The 16,806-nt window shown below is 42.7% G+C and overlaps 1 long non-coding RNA gene across 1 annotated transcript in view; it reads right to left on the bottom strand.

The window, feature by feature from the left end:
- Nucleotides 1–16,806, bottom strand: part of LOC144761658 (uncharacterized) — a 134,796-nt gene that overhangs the window by 45,067 nt on the left and 72,923 nt on the right. The window contains exon 3 of the long non-coding RNA XR_013595834.1: nucleotides 1,247–1,348. This is a non-coding gene — a long non-coding RNA (uncharacterized LOC144761658). The remainder of the gene's footprint in view (nucleotides 1–1,246; nucleotides 1,349–16,806) is intronic.

Here is a 16,806-nt window from a genome sequence, read left to right as displayed (position 1 = left end):
GCATTCCCCACTCTTTATAGTGGAACAACCCATCACACTAATATGATCACTGTGACCATTCAATGGTTGGAATGAAGAAGATTAAACTTTGGATGTGCTTTTGCATTAGCCTGCAGATTCAGCCCTTTATGAATGACAGAAAACTGCCTAAGTCGCTCACATCCAATCCTTTCACAAAAGGCATAGATTTTGGTCACCTTTTTTATTATGCTTTGGGTGAGGGAGAGGGTTTTGTGTATGACTTTTGTTAGCTAAATAACATAAATCCAATGATTAAGCCTTCTCCTATCTCGCTGGTAGAATCTCCCTAGGCGGGGGGAGATTGGTTGATAAGGTGGCTATGCTCTGGAGGAGGACTCTTTTCGTTCCCTATACAAGGTGGTCATCGCGAGAGAAGTGTTTGACTCTAAATAGCATTGCATAAGCCTTTTCTCTTCCACTCAGCCAGTATACGAGATAAAAAGCCTATGGGTGGTTTCGTTGAGCAATGGGCGGTGAGAAGGCTAATGAGGATAACAATTTTTTTTTTTAAAGCGCTGCGGTGGAAGACGAGCACAGGTAAACCTGCCTGTCTGGCTCCTCTCTATTGACACAAACATTTCAGTCATGTGATTTACCTTAGCATTACTCCTGCTACTAACGAGTTGGCAGCAGCATCCTGGAGGAACACCATGTTAGTAAGCTTTCAGTATTATGATGCAGAATTAGGAAAGTTAACTGCTAAAAATATATTAGCAGACAACGTGGCATTTTTGCTACATCCCAATATCTTTCGGTAAATTTGTTTCTGGTATTTGCTGCATTTTAATTCCACTGATGTTATATACTTTTCTTATCTTTAAATCTTTTTCTTAAAAATATTTAGATTTAGATTGAGTTCATTTTCACTTTTTGAGACTTGCCATTCCAGTCATATAAAAAGCACTTTAGTATTTCCATTTCTGGTTTTCACTTATCCCTTTACTTGAAACCATTTTTATCTTAATCCACTCCCTAACTTCAAATATTTAAATATTTCACCTCTAACACTTTTGTTTCCAATAGCGTGCTTTGTGTATCACTGATTACAAATATGTGATTTTTCTTATTAATTGACAATTGTTTGTGACTGTTTCACCCCGTTTTCGGTAAATTCTCAAGCAGTATGAGTGCAATGGCAACGTAAATCACAAATACAGAACTTATTCGCTCATTCACAATGACATATCACATCAAGAGGGACGTTTTAAGTATGAAATAGACGCACCAAAGGAAGGTGTTTCAGCAGATCCTCTACGTGACAACTTCTTACTTCTCTGAAAAGGTTGGCTCACTGAGATCACTCACATCTCTTTCTGGGTCTTGCTTACTGTTGCAGGGAAAGAACATAGGTTTTAGTGCCTGGGTCAAAGTTTTGCTCAATATATGCTGTGCTTTCTTTAATGAAAAGAAAAATATCTATTTGGTACAACACTTTGTTGAGTGCTTGAACAATAATAAGAAAGTACATATTTAAAGTTCATATTTACAGAATACTTGAAACACAATGCTTTATATATGTGAAGTATATAGTATATATATGTAAAGAATATAGTCAGGGCTTCACTGAGAACACCACCGTGAGAAAAAAAAATATTAATTGGGGTCTGGATGCTAGCCCATCACCAATATTAAGACTAAAGTCACAAATGTGTTAGGTACAGGTAAAGGTTTCATAGCTTGAGCTCAATCCCCGATAGTTATTGCGTAGGGAAGTCAGGTTTAACTTTGAGAAAATGTGGAAAGTATTTAGAAATACCAAATCAGTTAGAGAGTTGAATACACAACACCATAAAGCTCTCCCTCCAAATGATAAAATTATAGTAAGATGTAGTTATTAAAATGACACCAAATCAAAAAAAACTCTAATGAAGGTTGATCAGACATATGAATTTGTACATATTTACAGGAAAATAGCACCAAAAAGCACTAAGTGCTACTTGTGGTCAAAGGTTGTGGTGGAACAGAACTTATGTGTCATTTTAGGCCGACCGCAATAGGGTCCTGGTCCTGTACAAAACGTAGATTATCCTCGCAACTGGCTGGTAGTAGGGAATATTTTTAAGTCCCAATCTGAAAAGGGGCTAAGGTGCTGTATTTGTGAGAGGTGTTTTCTCTCCGTTTGTACCTGTAAGGAAAGAAAAATGGAACAGGACAAACACAGACACATATAGTTAAGAACACGTGAGTTTCAGGTGAGGAAACATCTCTCACAAATACAGCACCTTAGCGTGTGCTACACATACAGGGTACTGACAGCATATAAGACCCCTGTACCACCCCCACACATAAAAAGGTCCTGAAGAGAGCCAGTTTAAAAAAAGACATGGCTGAAACTAGTAGACCACACTGGACGTGGGAGACCATGAGTCCATCCGTACACGTCCTGAAGCCTTTGTTTTTAACCCTGCCAGGGGCCTCCAATTAATGAACTGTTTGGGACCCCTAGGACAGAATTTTAAAACCTCACTCAACGCACTAGCACTCACACTCACATAACAAAACCCGCTTCGCTGTAGTCAGGCGTCACAGCACACCTAAGGTACACTCAGTACCTCAGGTGGGGCCCGATGATGAAACGTGCCACCAACTAGGTTGGTGGGTGAGGGCCTTCATAGAAAACCAATCGGTTTTCCTATGCAGACACATACTACATGTATACTGTACTAGTAGCTAGTTTTTCTTGTTTACTTCATAATCCCCAGGCTAAACAAACTAACTACTCTAGTTCCTCTCTCTCCCTTTGATTGCATAACTTAAATATCAAGAAATGACATTTAACTTTACATGCCATGGGGGCAGTTTATACACCATATAATATGTCCCTATATGAGAGTTAAACTATCAATCATGGAAGAGACAATGCCTACAGTTTTAGTGTTCAGAGTACATACACTGGGCATTGGACATCATTGGCCATCATTGCCCCAGTGTGCAGAATCTAAAAACTATCAAACAAAATTCAGCAAAAAATTGGGGCTAAGAATGCTTTCATTTAATTTTTTTCAAAAACATGATAAAGTGACCCTGAGGAATAGTGGCTACCTGAGCACAAAGAAATCAGCATTGAGAAGGAAATGCATGCTCTAGGTCATTCTTAACCCTTTAACTGCTGTTGCTTTCTACACCCACGTTGAGTCTTTTTTATGGTCTGGCTTGAGAGTGCAGCTATCTCTAGAAAATTATGTGAGAATCACTAGGAGAAGGGCTGTGGTTCCCTCCACAAGTTGAAAGCCTGGAGTATGTGATTTGATTGAGCAGGAGATGTGTGCTTAAAAAAAGTGCTTGCCCTCCACACAGCTGTGATCATTTTGTTGATTTATTCAGCTGCCTCAGCTTGAATTTTCAGGGGCTCACACATGACATTGTAAAGCTATTATAGTGTCTTAGCTAACTAGTTAATTGATGGTGTTTTCTCTGGCAGTAGCTTGTTTTGATATTTAGGGTACTACGAGCTTATGCCATCATAACTTTTTTCCATGAAAGGTATCCACGCCAAATTCACTTCATTTTTTCTTACTATCCTGAGGATTCCAAAGGTAACCAAGGTTTGAGAATCCCCCGCAAGGTACCGAGAAAACCATATCTGCATTTTTTTTAACAATGGGGGAAGAGTGCGATACAAGAAAGTATATATTTTTCTCTCCAAAAATTGTATCAACAACATATTTGCTGTGCTAGGCTCACTGTTTTACCAGCTTTCAGGATCAAAGTGAGTTGTATCAAAAAACATATTTTTACCACAGTTTTTGAATTTGCTTGAGAGATAGTCAAGTTTTCCTAATTTATGTGGTTTCAACCTACTTGCAGTTTGTGGTTGAAGACAACACACTCAGTGAATCATCATTGAAAAGACCTACCCTTTCTCTTTAAAATTTACAAATCACTCAATGCTTCACGGTTTCTTCAGAGAGAATGTTTTTGGCCCACCTCAGCAACCTCTGCAGCGATGCTCTTGGTTAAGAAAGACAGAATGGGGGCTGAAAATGTCTGCCTTTTGTGGGCTCGGTAGTGCAGAATCATCATGTTCCAAGACTGAGGTAAATATAAAACCCATATTGCTGCAAATTTTGATGTGCTCTTTTTTAAAGTGAGGCCAGATTTCCTGTGTCATGGCCATAGTTCTTCTCACGCACAACTGTTCCTGTTCATTTAAACTGTCTTGATTTAACTTACTATACAAGCGTACATTTTGAGAAATGTTCAGATAATCCTGATTATTGTTACATTATTGTTTTGTCAGTAGATAGCAGTAACATGTTATCACTTGTCACAATGTTGGGTTTTTTGCTACACCAGACATCATCTGTTTGTTGTTCAGAGAGGAAGTCAAATCCACAAATACTTCTATTCTCTACTTTGAAAGTGGTTCCCATGTAAACTTGTACAATATGGCTTTGTCACCCAAAAAGGACTTTAATAGCAGTATTTGCGTGTTCAGAATTTCCTGCCTCTGCTAACCTCTTGACTGCTAGGGCATTACACTCAACCCCAACCGATGTTAACTCCTTTTTTATGTTTGGTGAAGCTGGTGGTTAAAACTTTATAACTTTTGTCCACAAAAAGCATGTACTCCAAATCTGCACCACTTTTTTCCAACATCCTGAGGATTCTAAAGGTATCCAAAGTTTCAAGATTCTGCCAGTGGGAACCACAGAAATAACCACAATGTAGGTACATTTTGTTTTTCTGGGAAAGGGGCTGTGCTAGAGCATGTGTGTTTCTAAAAATGGCATCAACAAAATCCACCCTGTGCTAGGATCACCATTGTCCTAGATTGCAAGCAAAAGCAAAGTTGTATTAAAAACACTTTTTTACCACTTACCACTTACCTCACATTTTTTCACGCGGAAAGTGAATTTTCCAAATTTTTTCATTGTGTACTGACCATGCAGCAATTCATATGGTAGAATTAAATGAATGAAACATGGGTATGAAGAAACCTTTATATTTCTGAAATGTGCATGAGAGACTAAGTTTAGGAACAGTGGTTATTTGTACACCTTTGAATTTAGTTTTATCCCAGCTATCTTGTTAATCAGGGAAATTTGCAAAATGAGTTCTTTCTTACACATTTGCTTACATTTAGAAACAAAAAAGGCAGAGAAATCCAAATAGTAATAAAAAATGTTCTACTATTCTCTAATTCCAATCATCTCCTCATCAAAACAGCCACATGAAAGGCAGGGCGTAGCACCCCAAAACACAACATGGAGACATCACATTTAACCCAGAAAAATCAATGTTGTTTGCTTCAAAATTTGGGCCCAATCTCAGCTGTCACTCTACAAAACTCAGACTTTTTTGGGAAACTACACAAAGGAAGTCTGAGGTTGGGTGCCTTGTATTGCCTTGAAGAAGGTTTCTTACACATAAGGCCCTGCAAACCTCCAACTATTGCAAAAAACACACACTTTTCCCAAAATTCTGTGTACGAATGTTGTGTAAGCTTCAGTGATCGGAAAAATTCCTACCCCCCAGCATTTACACACTTGTCTTGATAAAAACGGTACCCCACTTGTGCAACTAGGCCTAGCACTAGCAACACATAACACCTAAAAGTACAGCATGGGAACATAAAATTTAAGAGAAATATGGCCCCGTTTGGTGATGATCTTAGCTGCAAAATGCGGACCCAGCTGCCACACAGGGAAACCCACCAAATGCAGATTTGACTTGCATGCATCTCATGGCTTTTTTTTTACTCATAGAATCTTGCAGATCTCAAACTTTAGTGAAAAAGATGCATGTATCTCTCATTTCTATGAGAGAAAGTTCAGGAATCTATGGGGATCTACAAATTTCTTATCACCCAATGTTCTCATGGATCAAACTAGAGACAATGAAGTCCTTGCGAAGAACTGAAAGTGTATAATCAGTCAGGGTTTCTAGTTTGATAATATAGAAACATGATTAGAAGCTGTAGAGCAGCAGTTTTGGCCTGTTTCGACCCTAGGAACACCAAATTAAATTGTGCCCTAGTAAGATTCATGGAGCGCGCTGCAAAAAAATGTATTGAGCTGCCCAGAGTTTGCGACCCCCCATTGGAATAATGCTGCCAAGTTCTACTTGTTGCTGCTGGCTTTTTATGAATATGACTTTTTAAATGGAAGTTTCATTTGTTATCATCTAAACATACTGACTTTTAATGAATTTTAACATTCTAAATGCAATCTTGAAACCTTTTAAATGGAAGTTTCATTTGTTATCATCTAAACATACTGACTTTTAATGAATTTAACATTCTAAATGCAATCTTGAAACCTTTTAAATGTTTTGTACTTGCAATGGTTTATTTTTAAGTCATGCAATAAAGATTACTTATATATAGTTTGATAATACTGTCTTTGGTACCTCAGACAGCAATGGTTTCTGCCTCACCTTGTATTGAGAAGATTAGTTAACACAGTATACAAAGCAGGGCAGATTAAAAGGCATGCTCAAACCCCAATCTGAAATTCATGGCATCTACTTTGTAAACAAGAAGGAGCCGAAGTTTAACATATTTGCCCCAGCACCAAACTCCACAATTCTAGCCCCTGTTATTCCTATTCTGCACACAAATAATTTGCGGGGCACCCCTGAGGTTGACTACTAGAACAAAAAACCTCATAACAGACCATACGACGTGGATCCTAAGAAACATGCAGAACATGTGTTAGAAATTGGGTTGTTGGTTCACTGGGGTATGAGCCCTGGTCAAGCAACAACCATAATCCTCTGCAGGGTAAGCCAAAAAAAGACACTAAGGGCCATATGTATCAAGCCAATTTTCGTTCGCAAACGCTGCAAATCGCAAAAAACAGCGTTTGCGAATGAAAATTCGCCATTTCGAATGTATGAAGCAAAAATGCCTAGCAAAACAAGAAATCGCAAAAAATGCGATTCCTTAATATGCGAGCATGGAAATTCTGCGAATTTTCTAGCGATTTCTTTTTTTGCAATTTCTCAGTGTGCGAAATTCGCAAACGGGAAATCGCAAATCAAGAAATCGCAATGGAATGTATGAAAAAAACGCAAATTTCGAATTCCAGAAATTGGCACTTTACAGAATCACAATTACCAGCAAGTAGGAGCAGCTGGTAACCATGTGCAAACTATTTAAGGAGTACCAGAACGCAACAGACTTTTTTCCACAATGGCTGGGCTTTATGTGATAGCCAGGAGGATGCGACTCAGAGCTGCTGCACAGAGGAGGAGACGCCAAGAGACGATATTCCGTGCGCGCATTACCATCTACCAGCGCACTGAGGAGGACATCTACACCCACTACAGACTGGATGAGGAACTCAAACCCTTCCTTGAACACCCCACATGCAGGACACATTCCATCCCCACTCACATCCAGGTCCTGTGCTCACTACACCTCTTGGCCTCAGGTAGTTTTCAGGGGGTGATAGCCACAGCAGGAGGGGTGTCACAAAGTGCATTTTCGCGCTTTTTCCACGCGTTCCTTGATGCAATGGTACAGAGGATGCAACACCACATTTACTTCCCAAGCACCCCACAGGCACTAGACCAGACCAAGCAGGACTTCTACCAAATACCCCAATTCCCCCACGTGATAGGATGCATAGATGGGACACATGTTGCAATATCCCCTCCCTCCCACAATGAGTACGTTTTCAGGAACTGCAAATGCTACCATTCACTGAACATACAGGTGGTGTGTGATGCCAAACACATCATCACAGACATTTTCGCAAAATATCCAGGCAGCACTCATGACGCTTTCATCTTCCGTCACAGTGGGATATACCGTAGACTCACAGTGGGGAGTTTGGCGAGGGATATCTACTAGGTAAATGCATTTAAACAGAGGCCACATTTGTTCAGACTACCATGTGCAGTAAAGTAACTAACCATACCCATCCCACTCCACAGGTGACAGTGCATATGCTGTCTGGGATTTCCTTCTGACGCCCTACCTGAATCCTGCCAACGCTGGGGAGCGGCGAGACAACAGAGTACACATAGCAACCAGAGGCACCATTGAGCGCACATTTGGGATACTGAAGAGCAGATTCAGATACCTACACAAGAGGGGAGGTGCACTACAATACAGCCCCCAGACCTGTTGCAAGATAGTGGTAGCATGTGCCATGCTGCACAACATCGCCACCAGGAAAGGCACATCAGTGGAGGTCAGTGAATCAGATTCCTCATACGTGGAGGGGCCTGACCCAGGACGTATGCCAGCTGGTGTAGCTGGTGCAGTAGCTGGGCACCAGAGGTGAGATGAGATTACACACAACGATTTCTAGTTAAGAAAAAAATGACACAATGCCAGATCTCATGTGTGCGACTGTGTTTAATGCCTTAACTGCAGGATCAATTATGTCACACAGCCTGAACGCCACCCAGTCACACTTCATTTTTCCTGCACATGTTATAGTCACAGTGCAAGACTGTAAATAGAAGGTAGTGTACAAGTGAAGTTTGTAGCTGCCCTCTTCCAATGGTCACAAACTTTGCCCCTCACATGCGGCGCTGGCGAACTGAAGCCCCTGTTGGTGGTTGCACAGTGTTCTCATTAGGCATGGTAGGCCAACTGTTTCGGCCACTACGGCGCCTCTCCATGATGGGTGGTGGGGTGGTGCTGCTCCGCCCTGACAGTGTGTCCTCCTCAGTGGGAGTTAGGACTCCTGGCCCAGTTGTACAAACTGCCCGCAGCTCGTCTACAACAGCTGTAACCTGCACCAGTGCCCTAGCTATGTCCTGGCTACCGTGTGCCATCTCGAGCTGCACGTGTATGCTGCGCCTGGAGAGGATATTGGTGGCAGAGGCAAGGCAGTTTACGGCCCGTGTGTAGAGGTCCAGACGCTGCAGCTCTCGGCCCCTAGCAGCACGGTCTGCTCTTAGTTCTTCACAGAGTGCCTGCAGGGCACCCGTCAGTTCACCTTTCATGCACCTGAAGCCTGCCCTCACTTATCTCTGTAAAGATTTTATGTTTTTTGCTTGCAGGCGCTGCACCTGCAACATGTGCATCTCCAGGCCGGCAAAGACTGTTCCCTCCCCCAGATCTGCTACACTGCTGGTTGTGCGAGGCCTGCGCCTGGTTGTGCCTTTTGGGAGTTGGTGAGCATGTGCACGGACTTGTTGCTGTGGCTGTGTTGGCGCAGGGTGCACATTGACATCGCTGTCTTCTGCCTCGCCCCCCAATGGGGGTAGTGGTCTGACTACAAGTCTCCTGCGTTGCTTCGGAGGGATGACGGGGCTGTCCTCCCCATCTGTGTTCTCCTCATGCCCTGCGTCTCCAAAGTTTGGACTTTCAGCCAGTGTCCCACTGCCTGTAGGCTGTGTTGCAGATGGTGCTGTGGATGTAAATGCACACATTTATTAACTGTTCTCACTTGCACTTGGTAATTAATACATTTCACAGTTTGGGGTTACATGTGTCATGTACTTTCCTTTCCTGACGTGCATATGCTATTGGGGACTGGCTGGGTGAAAATGCACCAATTTACTGTTCATGTGACTACATCTCCCATGATTCATTGCTGTGTGTGCCTGTGTACCTGCTCTGGACTACAAATTTTTCTCCTACCCCAAGGTCGCTGCTGGGGGGTGTTTGGAGGGTGTCAGGGGTGTGATAGCATGCTTCTTACCTGGTCCTGGTACTGGTTGCTCGGAGATGTTGAGATCAGCCACACCTATAACACTTTCTGGTTTCAGGGTCCCCTCCACCAGTTCCTCCAGAGGTGTTGAGTCAGAGACTGTTGAGGTCCCTCCACCGGTGGTCCTGGACTGCTACAGCCTGGCAGCCAACTTCTCCTTCGAGTGCTGGCGCAGATCATACCATCGCTTTCTAAGTTCATCAACACTTCTGTGTGTCACCCCCACTGCATTAACTTTCTGCTGAATATCAGCCCAAATGCGCCTTTTGCGGGTCTCCGGCACCCTCAAAGATTATTTACAAATAGTAGCTCATGGCTGAGCACCATTTCCTGGATTAATGCCTCCAACTCAGCCTCTGAGAATTTCTGTTTTCTCTTCCTTGAACCTTCACCCTGCTGCTGCTGCTACTGTGTTTCCTGGCTGGCCATGTCTCCAGTTTGAGCCATACTGTAGAAAACTGCAGAGTTCCCTCTCCACCAATCCTTCACTCTGACTGTGACTCAGCAACTCAGGTGCAGCATGGGTAGTCACACTTCCTGGTTGTGATGTCATCAAGCTGCACCTGAGTTTCCGAATAGCAGATTTGCGAAATTTGCAAAATTGCGATTTTTTACGTTAAGAAATCACAAAATTGTGATTTCTTATGGTTAAGTAATCGCTTTTGGGAATCTCACAATTAAATAGCGATTTTTACTGAATCGCTATTTAATTGCGAATTATTACATACATACCAATTTGCGATTCTGATTCTGCGATTCGCTAAAAATCGCTAATTCAGAATCGCAAATGGTTACCTTGATACATATGGCCCTTAATGAACCTGTGTTTAACAGTGGGAAGCTTGGAACAAAAAGCAGTCAGGCTTAACTTGGAGGCAATGTGTAAAGTATTTATGCAGCCCATAAACAGTATTAATGTAGACACACAACACAAGACATATCCCACACCAATTTAGACAAATATGGTACATTTAAATACATTATTTGACACTAAAACAACAATAATCCAATCAGTAGAATTGGAGTCATGAATTGTAAAGGTTTTTTGGCACCTAATATATCAAAGCACCAACCGTGGACATCTAGTCATGCCAGACCAGGTGAAAGTCAGAAAATAGGTCTGACCACGATAGAGCACAGTTTGGACACAAGAAGTGGATTGGGCCTGGTAAACACTTACCTTCAGACTTAGAAATATTCTTGAGAAAAATGATCTTAGAAGAAACAATTCAGCAGTGTTAAGGCTGTAGGAGGTGTCAGTGAGGGAGTGTTGTCGCCAAATAGCCTTGGGTTGAAGCCGCAGTGCAGATTTCTATGCTCTGACTTATTCTTCGAAAAGGAAGTCGACAATCTCCATTGGGAAAAGGCAGAGGGCTGTAGCTGAAGATAGTGCCAAGAGGTCATATAACCCTTTCGCAAAGGACAGTTGAAATGGAATTGCTGCTGTGGAAAAGAACGTAGTGGGAGAAGCTGCAAAGCCAATCTGACAGGCAATGCACATCTGGTGGATAGTTCACACTTCTCAGAACAGATTTTAGCAAAAATGTCCCCACTTTGGATTTTGGCTATCTAGGCACCTTTAGCATCACTTCCAAGCATCCATAAGTGGAGGGGCACAATTTGAAGATTCACGACTCACTTTGGGTACAGGTGCGGGTTCATGATGGAGGGAGCCTATTGTGTCTCAATGGCCTGGAATAGGAGGCCAGTAAACTAGCCCTTTTGAGTCACTCTGGAGGCCCTTGGACAGTTGACGATCAAGGAAGCAGAGCACCAGGACAAATAGGAATGTGATGCAGCAAGCCAGCAGTCTAGTTGAGCAGCAGTCCAGCAGAGTGGCAGTTCTTCCAGCAACATAGCAGTCCTTCTTTCTGGCAGAGAATACATAAGTCAAGAAAGTATACTCAAGAGTTGCCGTGTGAGGTCCTACTTGTATTACTTCGAGCCCTGGTTCTGGTAGAAGGGAATAGCTTCTAGACAGTGGCTTTAAAGTGCATGACATTTCCTGACTCTAATGTCATGGTTCCAAACTGGCTGCAGGGACAATGCCGATTTGTTTGGCCCTTTGGTTGAAGGCAGAGCACAGGCTAATGATTTGAGGTGGGGCTGTGGTCAGCTTCAGTGACTCAATTTGGTATTTGTGAAGCGTGCTACTCACCCGTGGGGGTCTCAAAGCACTGGAGAATAAGGAAGGCTTTTCTGCAGCTCCATATCATCCAAAGAGCCAGGTCTTGAGGTTCTTCCTGAATGCTTGCAGAGTAGGGGATTGTCTGATGCTGAGAAGGAGTCAGTTCCAGGTCTTGGCCGCAATGTGGGAGTAGGCTCTTCCTTCCGATCTGGCTCTGCAGATGTGTGGGGTTTTTGCCATGGTGAGGTTGACAGTGCGGAGGCTTCTTTTGGGTGCATAGAAGAAGACTCTTTCATTGAGATATTGGGGTCCGGTGTTGTGGAGGGATTTGTAGGCATGAGTGAGTAGCTTGAAGGTCACTCTTGTTTTAACGTGGAGCCAATGGAGATCTTGTAGCTGCTGGGTGATGTGGTGTTGTCATGGCATGTCGAGGACGGGTCTGGCGGTGGTGTTTTGGAGGGTCTGGAGTTTGTGGCGTAGGGATTTGTTGATCACGGTGAAGAAGGCATTTCCGTAGTCCAGTCTGCTGGTCATGAGTACGTGGGGACAGCCTTTCTGGATTCGGGGGAATCCATTTGAATGTGTTGTGGAGGATGTGGAGGGTGTTGAAGCATGTGGAGGAGACGGCGTTGATGTGTTGGGTCATGGTAAGAGAGGATTCGAATATGATGCTGTAAATGTGGGCATGGTCCGTGGGTGTGGAGGTGTTGCAGAGTGCCTTGTGCCACCAGGTGTTCTCACATGCAGAGGGGGTTGATCCGAGGACTTCTGTTTTCTCAGATTTGAGTTTCAGGTAGCTGCTGCTCATCCAGGAAGCAATGTATTTCATTCCTTCCCGAAACCTGTGTCTAGTGGTGTTGGGTTCCTTGGCAAGGGAGAGGATGAGTTGGTTGTCATCGGCGTATGAAAATATGCTGAGTCCATGGTTTCTAACGATGGCCACAAGGGGGGCCATGGAGACAATGAAGAGCATGGGCCTGGGTAATGATCCTTGGGGTACACCGCAACTGATCTCTGTGGTTTCGAGAGGGGTAGCGGGAGTCTGTTTCTTTGCGTTCAGCCAGTGAGGAGTAAGCAGATCCAGTCTAGGGCAGTTCCCTGAATGCCAGCTTCGTGGAGTCTTGCGGTGAGTGTGTAGTGGGAGACGGTGACGAAGTCTGCAGAGAGGTCAAATAAGAAGAGGACTGCTGATTGCCCCTACCTGCCAGCAGATGGCCCATTGAGGCACACCTAATCCCTCTACTTTGTGACTGTCTTTGAATAGTTCATAAGATCTGTCAGTTACACCTAGTCATGTGATCCAGTACAATCTACAGGTGCAAAAGTGCGAAAAACAGAAAAAGTGGCATTTTTGAAATTGTGATCAAATATCCGACTTCAACATTAAAATTGGGCTCTTTAACACAATACCAAATACACCAAACTTAAAATAGCTACGAGCTCTAAATTTGAAATTCTAGAATAATAAATGTAATAATGAATTGCCAATGTACTCCTATGGGAGGGATAGGCCTTACAGTAGTGAAAAATTAATTTAAGGCCTTTTCACTAATAGGACATGTAAAACTTAAAAGTACATGTCCAACATTTTTATTGCACAGCACCCTGCCCAAAGAGCTGTCTGAGGCCTGCCTTATGGATGCCTTGTATGTAATAACAGGGGAGTTTAAGTCTTGGCAAGGAGGTTCGAATGCCAACTGAAAATGGTAGTAAAAAACTGCATTCAGGCTGCGGTGGCAGACCAGGAACATGTTTTAGAGTGCTACTTAAGTGGATGGCACGATCAGTGCTGCAGGCCCACCAGTAACATTTAATTTACAGGCCCTAAGTTTATGGTACACCACTCTAAAAGAGGCTTAAAAGTACATTAAATATGCCAACTGGGCATAAGCCAATGTAATCATATTTTAGGGAAGGAACACAAGCACTTTATCACTGGTTTGCAGCGGTAGAGTGCGAAGAGTCCTTAGGCCAACAACAAAAAATGCAGCAAAGAATGGAGGTGCTGAGGCAAAAGATTTGGGGTAAGACCACCCGCAGGCTGACAGGTTTAATACACAACATCCCAGAACACACTGCTTGCATACATTAACTGCTTTCCTTCCTCTTTGGCTAGTGTATGGCTACCAGTGCCCGCTTGACTCTCGATTTAGCACAAATGTAAAACTACTGCTTTCATTCGTGCCACATTTGACAAGAATTTTTTGTTTCACCTAGGTCTGTGTATTGTCTTCTCTGACAGCTATAACAAATCCAAAATGCAGTTGCTAGGGTACTGGTGTGGGGCTGTAAATATTAATGCATTTCTCATCACAGGACACGATTGACTCTACATTCAGAAGCTAGTGATATTCAAAACAATGTGATAAAATGTGGAAATTACATTAAAATTAATGGTAAGCAGTATTACATATAATTCAGACATGCGTTTTAAAAAGAGAGCCATTATATTTATTCAAAAGTGTATCCTAAAGATGAAAGCTATGAAAGGCCGATGACTTGATGAAAATAATTTCTTTGTGCTTGTTTCCTTATAATGATATCACCACCTACAATTATCTACAGCCTTCAAATCTTTCATAGAGAAACTGTATTGGTACAAATCCATTCAAATTGTTATGCTCAGAAGAAAAAAGTATGTTGCAAGTCCATTGCTTTGCTTGACAGGGACTGGCGGTCATTTCCACTTTTTGCCCGGTCACTAAGTTCCTCATTACAAATGGCCCGTAATAAGGCTTGGTAATACGTGACCAGTATTACTAATGTTACAGGTTATTACCACACCTTAACTGAGAAATTACAATTTTAACAACTGTAATAAAAAATAGCAGGATGAAAACACAGTAAGCACAGTGATTTTCCTTATATCTTCTTCACATTTGCTACTTTCAGACCATGAAAGAAGCGCCAGGATTGGCTACAGCAGGCTCTTCCATAGCTTCTGAGGGCACTGGAGGCCTACACTTTCTATAACCCAGCTGTCTAAGACAGATATGGTAGAGAACTTTAAAATGCATATGTCTGGCTGTCCATCCCAAGATGGCCTGCTAAGGAGACATATGTATTTTAAAGCACAAAGTACCCTGCAGCTGCCACTCAGCAGCGCTGGCCCTGCCTCCTCCTGTCACTTAGTGTAGGGCGGGTTACTGAAAAATAAAGAGCTAGTAAGTAAACTTTATTGCGATTTTAGTTTTTCAGCTCTGGAGCTTGTGGGGAGACAATCTGCTGCTCAAATGGAGGAGCCGCCCCAGCTCAAGGCACTCTTTGTTTTTGCTGACTAACAAGAACTATTGAATAAAAATAAAATGCATAAATAAATGCATTTTATGGACTTCCAGTGAACAAAAATGTATTATGCAATTAAAATAAACATGTTAACTTTGATTAACTGCTGGCTTCCAGTGTCCGCTTGACTCTCCATTTAGCACAAACGTAAAACTACTGATTTTATTTGGTCCAGATTTGTCAAGAATTTCTCGTTTCACCTAGGTCTTTGTACTGTCTTCTCTGACATCTACAACAAATCCAAAATGCAGTTGCCAGGGTACTGGTGTGGGGCAGTAAATAAGAATGCATTTCTCATCACAGGAGACGATTGACTGTACATACAGAATCAAATTATATTCAAAACAATGTGATAAGCACTTAAAATAATTTTTTTGTAAAACGGGGAAATTACATTGAAATTAAGAGTAAGCACTACTACATATAATTCAAACATGAGTTTTCAAAAGAAAGCCTGTATATTTATGTACAGATGTATACAAAAGATTAAAACTGTGAAAGGCCGATGACTTGATGACAATTTTTTCTTTGTGCTTGTTTTTGTATAATGATATCACCACCTAAAATTATCTACAGCCCTCACAATTTTATTGGGAAACTGTATTGGTACCAATCCATTTAATCTTTATGCTCAGCAGAAAGAAAATCTGTAGCAAGTCTGTTGCTTTGCATGACAGAGTCTGCTGATCATTCCCAGTTTTTGCGGGGTCACTAAGACACTCATTACAAATGGCCTGTAGTAATGTTTGGCAATATATGACCAGTATTACTGACATTACATGCTATTACCACACCATAACCGGGAAATTACAAGTTTAATACCTGTAATGAAAAATAGCAGGACGAAAACACAGTAACCACAGTGATCTCCGTATGTTTTCTTCACATTCGCTGCTTGCACAGCATGAAAGAAGCGCCAGGATTGGACAGAGCAGACTCTCCCAGAGCTTCTTTAGGCACTGGAAGCCTGTGCTTTCTACAACCCAGTTGTCTAAGACACCTAGGCTAGAGAACTTTAAAATGCATATGTCTGGCTGGCCATCCCACGATGGCCTGCCACGGAGACATGCTTATTAAAGAGCACAGTTCCCTGCTGCTGACCCTTGGCAGTGCTGGCCCTTTCCCGTCCTGACACTTAGGGGCCGATTCCGATCTAGGTCGGAAGCGCACCGAATCGGGTTCGGCAACAGCAGATCCGATTTGGAGGCTGAATTTCCGTCCGGTTCGTACAAGGGTCCGGACGACGAAGTACGATGCGAAGAAGCGCGGAATCTCCGTCCGAATCATTTCCGAGTCTGAACCGCTCCGTACGTCTCGGCCCTAAGCTAATCATGGCGGGCAATGGAGGCAAATTCCGACCGAACAGTATGATGCCCGATTCGGACAGCCAGATCGAGTCGGAGCGTCCGGCTCGGGAAGTCTCCCGGAGGTGGACAAAGTGACTGCAGATACCCCATCTCAACACACACTGCAGACTGCCACGCACAAGGACAACACAAAGATTTCTCATTTTTTGGAATAGAGCAGACCATGAGACACCCAAGGGGGGGAAACAGTGAGCTACACCTACGTAGGAATGAAGCATCCTGGATCTTAAAATTACAGACGACTGAGACAGGGATGAATGTTGACCATGAGATGCATTATTTCCTAGGTAGATGAGCACACTATCATCTGTGCTGTGCACATGATATTCGCATGCTGCAGGAGTATACAATAGGACTTGCTTGTAATCTGATGTAACAATGATAACAAACA

The sequence above is a fragment of the Lissotriton helveticus genome, chromosome 6, assembly GCF_964261635.1.
Source record: "Lissotriton helveticus chromosome 6, aLisHel1.1, whole genome shotgun sequence".
Lineage (NCBI taxonomy): Eukaryota > Metazoa > Chordata > Amphibia > Caudata > Salamandridae > Lissotriton > Lissotriton helveticus.
The sequence above is the reverse complement of the archived record's forward strand: the minus strand, read 5'-3'. Positions and strand labels throughout refer to the sequence as shown.